Source organism: Ixodes scapularis, unplaced genomic scaffold (assembly GCF_016920785.2).
Source record: "Ixodes scapularis isolate PalLabHiFi unplaced genomic scaffold, ASM1692078v2 PGA_scaffold9__187_contigs__length_104089568, whole genome shotgun sequence".
Taxonomy (NCBI): domain Eukaryota; kingdom Metazoa; phylum Arthropoda; class Arachnida; order Ixodida; family Ixodidae; genus Ixodes; species Ixodes scapularis.
Genome location: NW_024609884.1, coordinates 101672753 through 101682844, shown reverse-complemented (window position 1 = coordinate 101682844; position 10092 = coordinate 101672753).

Here is a 10092-nt window from a genome sequence, read left to right as displayed (position 1 = left end):
GAGAACCCCGCTGGAGCTTTGCACGTGACGAGACGACACGAGCCGTCTCGTGCACTGCCTCCTGTGAACTAAAGTTATGGCGGCATCATGCATGCGTGGAACGCTTAGTGAGATCTGCCTATTGGGACAGTTGATGGCAACAATAGACGACTGTTCCCGTCTATGGTTGTGGACACCTGGAGCACTAGTCGAGACAGCTGCCTCTACTGTCTCGGCAAACCCGGTATCTCGGCGTGCCCATGGCAGCCCTCTCCCTTGGTGCGGCATGACTGCTGTACAGTGTGGACGGTGTGATCCTCGTGCATTCTCTCAGATGCGTGGTGTCTACACCGTTAGGAGAGCAACATTTGGCAGTGTGGGTGCGCTGGTGTAAATGAATGGAGACAAATGTATTTTTCCTGGTAAAGTATTTGGTGACACTGTCAACTGGCATGCTTGCAGCCAGGTTAGCAATGGCCGTGGTAAGGTGACTCGTATCCCAAATGTCTCAAGATGTCTCTGTCACATTTCAATGACTGCATTAGATTTGCTTGCAAGAATGGGACATTTACAATAAAAATATAGCAATTCACTCAAGATAGATATTAAACATATTTTAATTTCATTATCACTGCAGGGTCAGAAAGTTAATTGACAACAAAATTTGATTGCTTTATTTTTTTCTAGTTTTGTAATTTATGGTTCTAGGTGCATCAGCAAAAGACATAGGCATAGTTCCAAATGATCATTCCGAAAGTTTGGGTCTATACAGCATGAACTAATTGTATTTTTGGATAGTGATCATACCAGAAATAGCACGTTGCTATTTCAGCGGTTGCTGCTCGTGAACTCAGGAGACTGGAATTGCAGCTATTGCTACTTCAAGATGTAACGAGATTTCAGCTGCTCGTCAGACCATGGCCAGGCGGTGGAATGGATCCTCAATCTTTTGGGGGGCGTGCTTGTTGGTTTATATCGTGAAACTTCCAGAATTCTGTTTGCCTTGCAACATCAAAATGTTGAAAAAGATTTTTCGTGTGAAGCCAGCCTAAAACATCTCTGTTTGCTACATTGTTACAAATTTGTCACACTAATTTTTTTTTTTTTTTTTTTTTTTTTTTTTTTTTTTTTTTTTTTTATTGTGATTCAGAACTGTTGTGGGAAACATCAGTGCCCACTGCCGAGCACAGCACCTCATGTGGCAAGCACCTGCAAAAAGATGCGAAAGGGGGTTAGCAGACAAGGCCCACCATGTAATAGATGCCACCAGCCCGACAACCCACAGGACCGCATATTGTATGCAATGCCGGCAGCGGTGGGATCCAGTGTTGCCCATGAGAAGAACTAAGGCTATATAAAAATCATAGGAGACGAGTAAACATTGCAGTGTGCGCTTCTGCTATTTGTATTGCAGCCACCAACAGCTTGTCAGCTACCCTTGAATAGACCCTTTTCAAAAGTGTGCACCAGCTATACTATGTTCACCCTGCCGGACCAATCAGCCGCCTCCTTCTTATCACCCAGTGATGTGATTGCTGCGCCAATTGTGCCAAACTGCGCCTAAGTGCTTATTTTGCTACACTTGCTACATTTGATCAAAATGTGAGGAATTTGCACCAACATTGCACCAGAACTTAAGTTAAATTAAGTAATACTGAAAATATAACAGCTGCAGGCCTCGCTGCCGGGGCGAATCGTTAGTGTAGGCTCGTGTGGGTTTTCAGGACTTTCGATAATCGTCTCAAATAACATACTATTCGATTTGATTTCGCACCAAGCACTGACAGTACTCAGAAGTTTCACAACAAGTCTCGTGTTCGTGGTCTGTTCTGGTGGGTTAGTTAGCTTTGTTGAGTGCGCTTCTCACCTCATATTGGTGTAGTGCAGTGAAGCAACAATTACAAATTAGGCGTCGCTATGTTGCGTGTCTTGCTTCGCCACAGCACACCTGCATACTAAGGGGAAAGGTACTCCTCCAGAGTGAGACGGGGTGCAAGAAGGTATATATGGACTCTTGTAGGTTTATTTTTTATGCTTGGTTTTTTTTGTCTGAATTAAGAGTTGCAGTTTTGTTACAACCCCCCTTAGAACTTGAAGGACACATAAATCTAGGTGCTCAAAATGATTGTATTTTAACATTTTTTCAGTGGGATTTCGTACCTAAAATAATCATCCACAGCAGTTTGCGCTGTTCTTCATCAGTCATCGTCTTGTTGCCGTGTCTGGTGCTTCCACAAGCAACTAAACAGCTGGTGTTTGTTCTCCTAATATTTGCCATCTCTCCTCACATTTGCAGTGATATAAATGAAAATGAAGTGTGCGGTTGTGCTCTAAAAGCTCTTTTTGCTTCTCCAAAATGAACTTTTGGCTGCTCAAACAGCTGCTCCAAAATGGCTATGACCAATAACATCACTGCTTTTATCACCTGACCCAACTCTTTGCGCGTGGGTATGGCTGGGAGCGTGATGATGTGGCAAAAGAGAGGCGTATGGCTGGTCTAACGAGGGCGTAGCTTTCACCACAGTCTCAGCTTAGAGGTGAACGGAGTATGGTAGCTGCAGCACCAATTATCGAAGTCTGCCATTATTTGGGCACACACTGTGGCTGATGTTGCTTGATGTTACAGAGAAAATTGCCTCATCTCAATTAACCTAATGCAAAATTGCTTGGTAGTCTGACAACACTGAGAGCGTCATTGTTTTAATGTTAGCAAGCGTTGTCGGTACTGAAGCGCGGTGGAGGGCAGTGTGATGGCACGGCAGCTGTGTTTTCCGCCTTCTGACCATGAAACGGGGACGAACAGTTTAAACCACCTACCGCAACTGTCTGATAAAACTTTCGGAGGCCTGTGCACACGCTGGCGACAACCCGCAGTGTGTAAGCTTGTACAGCAAAGGCGTAGGACTTGCTCCGCTGCTTCGACGAGGTTGTTGCCAGCGTGCACAGGCCTCCTAGAGCTTCATGAGGCAGTTGCGGTAGGTTGTTTAAACTCTTTTTCCACATTTCATGGTCAGAAGGCAAAAAACAGCTGCTGCGCTATCGTACACTGCCTGTACGGCTCTCTCTGATGCCTCCACCGTGCTTTGGTACCGACGACGCTTGCCAACATTAAAAAATCGCGACGCTCTCAGTGTTGTCAGATCACCAAACAATTTTTTATAAGGTCTATTGAGCCTCTTTGACTGGTTGCCATCTTTTTTTTTAAACATGGCATATATCGAAAGCTTTGGTTTAGTGATTCGTTCCAGGTTTGATGCAAAAGTAACCGGAATGAATTTCTGAAAGGCGGGCTGTTTGTAGTACCAGCTTCCGCCGCTAGCAGCGCTTTGCAGCACCCTTTCCGAGCGAGTTTGCCGACTGGCATTGTCTGCTATAAATATTTTTTCCAAGCACTTCAAAATGTTTTTTTTTTTTGCAATGTCTGATGTGAAAGAATAACATGGGGCTGTGAAATATTGCTTTAGGTAAAACTGTGCCAGAAACTCTTTTACTGCTTCAGAGAGCTTACAAGGAAGATGCTAATAAGAAATCGCTAGTGGTTTTCTCGCTTTAAGACTGGTGATTTTTTGATCGATGACCAACCTCGTTCTAACCTCCTCAACTGAAGAAGAACACAAACAAATTTGGGCATTGGTGACTCCGAGTTTGTTCCTCTTAGTGAATCTGTTAATCAGCTGTTTTACCGGGGAATTTTGCGACACTTGCGAAACTCAGTAAGGCAGAAATGCCCCGATATGATGGAAAGGGGGAATGATAGTTCCATCACAACAATGCCCCAGCAGACACTGTCCTGGCATGACACCGCGTCTCAACCTCCCGTATTCTCAGGACCTCGCCCCGTGTGACTTTTTTCTGTTCACCCGTATGAAAAGTCTTGAAAGGAAATCATTTTATGGATGTGGAAGGCCCTTCAAGTCAGACATTGCAAAAAAAACAAGGAATGATTTTGAAGCGCTTGGGGAAAAAATTCACAACATGCCGCTAGATCCTTAGCAGACGACGCCGGTCGGCAAACTAACTTGGGAAGGGTGCTGCAAAAGGTGGATGCTGGTACTACGAATGCCCGGCCTCCTGAAATTCATTCCGGTTATTTTTGGGTACCCACTCATACTTTTTTTTATTGTTGAAACTTTGGTTCTATGGCCCAGTATCTTGCTTGGTGTAAATCATATCCCTTTTTGTGTTATACATATTTTTAAGTATTTTTTTTTTTTAGAATGGTGAAGTGACTGTGCCCTTTTTGTGTTATACATATTTTTAAGTATTTTTTTTTTTAGAATGGTGAAGTGACTGTGATGTTGCATATTTTGATGATTTAATATGTTTGTAATGCATACATAACAATGTTTTTTGGTTAAACGTTCCCTGTTTCCATGTAAGTTCTCTGGTTTGTTTCATATTCAAAGGGTTGTTTCTGGCTTTTTAAAGTATCATTACTATAACTATTATAGTTCGATAGTCTGGTGCTGGAAAAAGACTCCTTTTCAGATTTCCATTTCCACAATGTGTCAAAAGTACCTACAGGTTGTTTTAGGAGTTTTATTTTTTAGAGGCAAATATTTTCAATATAAAATTGTATAATCAGGTTTGGAAAATAAAAGAACACAAACAATTGCCACCTGAGCGCTTTCTCTTCATTATAGCCATTTTATATATATATACACAGTATAGTGTTGGTTGTAATGCCCTAATGTTTTGAGCTTAATACACTGTTTATATCAAGTGTCCCCATACTTGAAAAGTGCCAACCTTTTGTTGTCAACAGAAAACTGAAAGATTTAAAATAATTTGATATTGGTGTACATGTTCTCCAAATGCAGCACAAAAAAAAAAAAAAAAAAAAAAAAGAAACCTCGGTTATGCTAGTTGTTTTTGTTTCTTTTACAGGTACCCCAATCCTTTTCTTTTCACATGAGTATAATGGACCTTTTTCCAGTAAGGAGCGCCTCACAAATGGAGGGCAACCGGACTCGCCTTCTCCGATGGAAACAGATTAGTGTCGCAAGAAAACAGTGCCCCCCAAGAATGGCGAAAGGGCGGTCAAGGTCAAGGGATAAGGGTGTGCGCGTGCGCAGACGCTTACTGGAAAAAGGTCCATTTAGGGGATTCTAAAGTGGTGCGAGTAGAGCGACTCATCGGTCACTCTATCAACACGGGAAAGCGTGCCGCCAGCGTTCGCCCACTACAATTGTCACCTATTCTCAAGCACTAAATTTAAGTGCTTGAGAAATTTAAGCCCAAACATATTTCTAGGCAAATGAAAATTATAGAAACTTGTGTGCCTTTATTTATGGCTAAGGTGAGTACATTCATACAAAAAGAACAATGAAATTTCAAACCAGTAAAAAATTATTGAACGTATCAAATATGATACACTGGGCTTTTCTGCTACGTCCTTGCCAGCTGCAGTCTCGTGGCTTGTGGTATTCAAAGAGACAGTTGCGTCGCTTCCTCAGACTCGGAAGTTACATTGCATTTCGTGCACACAACTGTGCTAAATGTGTTCACACTGGGCACACAGTTCCTGCATCGAAGTTGGTTGCTCGCCACAGTTGGAAGATGCCCAACCCCGTCTTTTCGAACGTCATCTTGGGAATGACTTGGCGTGAACTTCCTCTTCTTTATCGAAGGCGAAGGCAGACTGACCGGCCGTCCGCTTGGTGCTTTTCCAGTAGAGATTGGGCTTTCTGATAAACTGGCAATGAAGGTTCTCAGCTTGAGTGACCGCTCCTTCAGCTGATGGCTTTGGCGCCTCTGAATATTCCACGCATTCATGATGCAGATGAAGATAGCATGATATATGAGGTACGTGTACCAGCGCCTCGACCGAATGGTGTATTTGTACATCGACACCTGATAATTATGCTGGTCGATCCCCCCCCTAAAACTGTTTTACATACCAACAATTGCCAGGCGTGTGATGTCAATGTGGAGTTTGGCCTTCTGGTCATACCGTTTGACTTGCTGAATTGACTCAACAGAGAAACTTTCCCCTTATTCAAGTAAATAATCGTCAAAACCATGTACGAAAACCTTGGATTACAAATGACTTATTCAGGCGTATTAAGATAAAAGATAGGATGTACCATAATTTTATTAAATATAGGCACCAAAATCTTCTCATCGAATTTAAAAAAAACAAGAAATAAATTGAACTCCGACCTTAAAAAGGCTAAATCCGAATATTATCAAAATATATTTTCAAGGGTATACAATGACCCAAGAAAGATATGGGAAACTGTGAACGAAATTACTGATAGGAAAAAACGTGTGCAGGTAACGCAGAGTGTCACTATCGACGGCAGGAACGTGAGTGGACAGCAAATGGCGAATCTAATGAATATGCATTTTGTTGACGTTGGTTCACCACCAGAACACGAAGACGCTTCGCAATGCTGTATCACAGACGCAATGACTTCCTTATCAAGCACGATAATGCTATTTCCAACTACGCCATATGAAGTAGAAGGGCTTATAAATAAAATTAAAAATAATGCCGCAGCTGGCGTAGACGACTTCAAGCCAAGGCCTGTCAAATATGTCTCCCAACAAATATCTTATATCTTGTCACATGTAATCAATCTTACTCTAGAAACTGGAATATTTCCTAACGAACTAAAAATTGCAAGAGTTACTCCAATCTATAAGGGTGGCGGGGAACACCTTCTACAGAATTATAGACCAATCTCGGTTTTGCCAATTTTTTCAAAAATATTTGAAGGTGTTATAAATTCTAGATTAGACAATTTTTTTTCCAGGCACAATGTATTAAACAAACGTCAATATGGCTTTCAAAAGTCTAAATCAGCAGAGCAGGCACTTGTAGAAGTAAAGGATAAAATTATAAGCAATATTGAAAATAGATTATACACCTTAGGCATATTCCTAGATTTTAGAAAGGCCTTCGATACGATCCAACATGACATATTACTAATTAAGCTTCAAAGGTACGGCATACGTGGGGTTGCGTTGACTTTAATAAAAGACTACCTTCAAAATCGCATGCAGTATGTTTATATTAACAACAATTATTCTAATTCACTCAAAATAAAGTATGGTGTTCCGCAAGGGTCTATTTTAGGCCCGCTCTTATTTCTTCTTTATGTGAATGATATCACAAATATTCTGGGATCCCCTGAGCTGGTCATGTATGCAGACGACACTAACGCGTTTTTTGCTTCAACCTCTAAATCGGCCTTAGAATCTATGACAAATATTTATCTAAACAATCTATCAGTGTAGCTTCAAAATAATAAATTACAACTAAACGTTAAAAAAACAAAATATATAATTTTCACTCCCGTTAATAGGTGCGACAGCACTAAGGTGACAATATATTTCGAAAATCAAATTATAGAGGAGGTTACAGAACAAAAATTTCTTGGTGTGTGGTTCAATCGGGAGTTAAGTTGGAACACGCACATAAATAAACTGAGCTCTGAGCTATCCCGAGCCATCGGATGTATTTATAAAATAAAAAATCTCATACCTTTGTGGCTAAAAAAAAAATATATACTATGCTTTATTTTATTCCAAACTGTGTTATTGCATTTTAGTCTGGGGCACGACATCGGCAACCAATTATAATAGGTTGATCATCTTACAAAAAAAGATTCTACGACTATTTGAAAATTATAAAGGTAAGCCTCAAGATCTCCCAACTGAACCGCTGTTCAACAAATACGGCCTACTTAAAGTGAATCAAATTTATTATTTTAAATTGTTACAGATAATACACACAAAAAAACTCTTCGCAATTCCGCCAGAAAACACAACTTATCACACACTCAGACATAGAATCAGACGACCTCCAAAAATATGTACCAATTACGGAAAACAAACGACATGCTTCCAAGTCGCCAAAATCTTGAATAATACGGAATATCTAATAGATTTTAACTGCAATATACTTCAATTCAAAAAAAGACTAAAGACACTTCTGGTGGGCAGTGGCATTGTGTTCTGATATCTGTGTACTGTGTACTTATGAAATCATGTCCATACTTCACTTTTGAATTGTTAAAACATGTTTCTGACCAATTTTGTTTTTATAATTCTTTGCTGAAAAAAAAAATTATCGTGGGATAATTGATCGATCCTGTTGTTTATTGTTTCTGAGTTGTATAGAATTTTATAGGTTCTTTTCTCTAATTTTCGTGTTCAAAAATCTATGTACCCTGCACTGCTGTGTTAGAACTGTAAAGAGGACAGAGACCTCGTCAGGCATCACGCCTTTAGTCTTTGCCCACCTCCCGGTCAATCCGGAAAGAAAGGAAATAAAGAAAGAAAGAAAGAAAGAAAGACGAAGTTTGACACTAGGGTGACGGCTTTCCTGTCAAACCAGCGAACTACCACAATTCCTTTGTCATTGTCAACTCTGTAATCATGTGAGCCTTGGCCAACTTTTCTCATAGTCTTCTCATCCTGGAGTTTGCAGTCTCTCAGCCGATTTTGCCTCAGAGTTCCAACGTACTGTATTCCTCTCGTTAACTCTTCAACAAGGTTCAAAGAGCTAAAAAAATTGTCAGCCGCAACCTTGAAGTCTTCATTTGAAGGTATATCAGAGCAGATGCTCAGGACAGTATCACCCCCAAGTCCAAAAATGTAGTTTTCTTTGGAGTGGCCTTGGTATACCTCGAACTGTAAAGACACCGGTTGTGCCTGCCCGTCCCCAAAGCTTGAAACCCCACGGCGTCGGTTTGTTTGGGATGTACTGTTTTAGCGAGCTCCTTCCTGTAAATAACTCCATTATCTCGTCCACCGCATTGAACTCTTCTTGTTCAATGCTCTAGAGGTTGTGCTGGAATAATGAAATCCAAGGACGAATCTTCCACAACTTGTCCTCCTTCGCTTCTTCGGTGGTTTCCATTGTATGGACGAGAAGACGAAGCTACAGATGATTCGAAGGAATTTTCTACGGTTTCTTCATCATCACTTGTCTCAGAGGGCTCAGCCGCGGCGGGGGGACTAATTTTCGTCACTTTCCGACAGATCACTAAAATCGCTGACATCTTCGCTGGCGACGATGTTGTTCAATATGTTCCTAACTTAGGAACCTAAAATTAGAAGGAAAAATCAATAAAAAAAAACGGTTAAAGAGGTACTCCACCGATTTTTTGAGCTACCTCAACTAACTATATTTTCTGACTCCCCGGCCTTTAGCCTTTCCGGTATGCTATTTAGCATCGCGAAATTCATAATAGGTATTGTGAAATCGGCAAATGAAAATGGTGCAAAAACCAATATTCAAATATTCGCGCACTTTTCAGTGCCGGGACGTCAGTGGCAGGCAGGCTTGCCAGTCGAGCAAATAGTCTAAAAATAGAATATGCCAATCATTTGTTCCGTGCTGGAGCGCGGATACGGGAGCGAGCTTCCAAAGCACTCATTTGACACAAAGAAACTGCTTCAAATCTGTAGGGAACAACTTCTGTAGTCCAAAAAGTTAACCCCTGCCTTCCACTGACGTCACTTTGTTGTTGTTGCCAGTAGAGACTTTCAGTTTGAAAAACATGGTGAAGACCAAAACTGTAAATTCAATAACTTCGCGAAAAAACAATATTTTGACCTAATATTTGGGATACTATTTTACCAATGTTTGTTGGTTAGTTTAGCAAAATTTCAAGCAAATCGGAGACAATGAAAAAAACGGTGGAGTACCCCTTTAAAACGTGTACTATTCAAAGCTTTACCAAGAAAACGGATCAGAATTGGTACAAAAATTGTGCCATCAATTACAACCCACTGTATCGAAAATGATACGCAGAAATTTGAAGCAATGTTACTAAGCGGACGGGACTCAAAAACAACAGCGAACGGAATAATGTGGTTCCGCAACACTTTCCGAGCAGAAAAAAACAAACAAAAGTGCCGAATATAGGAATTGTGCGGATCTAATTCAAGCCCCGACCAGGGCGCCCCTAGCGGCAAACGGGTCCATTGCATCGGGGAGCTTCTGCCAGTCGCTGCGGTAGTTGTCCGTTGTAGTGGGTTTGCGCTGTAATTTCTGAGATGGCTATTCCGCACCAAGAAAGTCGCAACAATTGCTGCGTGGTCAGCTGCAACAGTACGTCGAAGATCGCGCACGACACGAAGCCGTACGAGGCGGAGTAC